The sequence below is a fragment of the Porites lutea genome, chromosome 1 (genome assembly GCF_958299795.1).
Source record: "Porites lutea chromosome 1, jaPorLute2.1, whole genome shotgun sequence".
In the NCBI taxonomy this organism is placed as follows: Eukaryota; Metazoa; Cnidaria; class Anthozoa; order Scleractinia; family Poritidae; genus Porites; species Porites lutea.
The window spans coordinates 58,159,815-58,161,149 of NC_133201.1; positions in this window are offsets into that span (position 1 = coordinate 58,159,815).

Here is a 1,335-nt window from a genome sequence, read left to right on the forward strand (position 1 = left end):
CGAACCAGCAGGGCAAACGAGGCCAACCCGGCTCATGTACAATTTCCAGGCGACTCTGTCAAATGATGGGCCCTAGAACGTATCAACGTAACTCCCGTTCCCTATTCCAGCTATTAAACCTATTTTTGTCTTACATTTAACCGCTTGGACACTGGTCAATATGGTCAATATGGGCACATTCATATGGTATGAGAAAAAGAGCCACAAAATATGATTCTGCAGCTTACACGAAGACTGGCAATCGGCGCACTGTATACATGTCACAGGCGAAGAACTAATAGAAGAGACGAAAAAGTATTCGTAGCAAAGGTCAAAAGTTTACACAACATCTGATAGTACTCGTCTGGCTGCGCTACGAACAGAATGACAATTCAAAGCAAGTTCCCGAGGACTGTTTTAGATCATTATGATGTCTGCCTTGAAAAACTGAGCATTTAATTCAAAATTAAACCATTTGTAAGGTTTCTTCAGTTCGGCGTGGTTAAATTGATATCATCTTTATTATCATATAGCCGATATTGCTCGGCCTTCATAGCTCACTAGTTTCGGAAATTGTTTAGGTCTGAGTTCATGCAAGCTGTCAGGTTTGTTGATAACCTGTTTTAGCGTATTACGAAACCGATATTGTTCCTAGTAGCATACGCGGAAAAAAGTCGCATGCAAGCCTTCACGTTCCTTAATATTGGTCTCAAAGTGGTCTCTGCGTGTTGTAACTCTTTATCAGTCGACCATAATGTTAGATGGCCAACTAAGTACTTTCGGCAACAGAGGAGACTTTTTCACGTCGTGTACTATTCGTTTACGCTCATCTATGATATACATTTAAAACGAACAAGACTTAGAGCATTCCTGCTATAATCTTTCAAAATAACCCGTTTTCATCAATTTGTGCGTGCATATACTCACCCATTTCATTTATTCAATTTTATACAATTTATTCTGTTTATTGATTATTTTGCATTTTATGTTTTGTGAAAGTTGGAGCGATATCTTATCAATTTCAGTGTAAATGTAGATGTAATGTTTACATTTACCAACATGCAAACACAGATTTCCTGGGTACTTTGTTGTTTTTACTATAGAATAGAAACAAATAACTGAAACGACAAAATTAATTTTAGCACATTTTATTTTTCATGAGCAACATTTGCTAAATTGTATCCCACGAGTTTAGTGAAGCCAGGAAGCTGCAGACAGTCAAAATCACATGTCATCTTTTACAAATTTAAACAGTTAAAGAAAGTTACCAGTTTCCTTCAAATAAGTATTTTTCCATTGAGATCAGCATGAAAGAGGTTTGAAACCAGAACAAAAAAATACAATCCGTACGTTTTA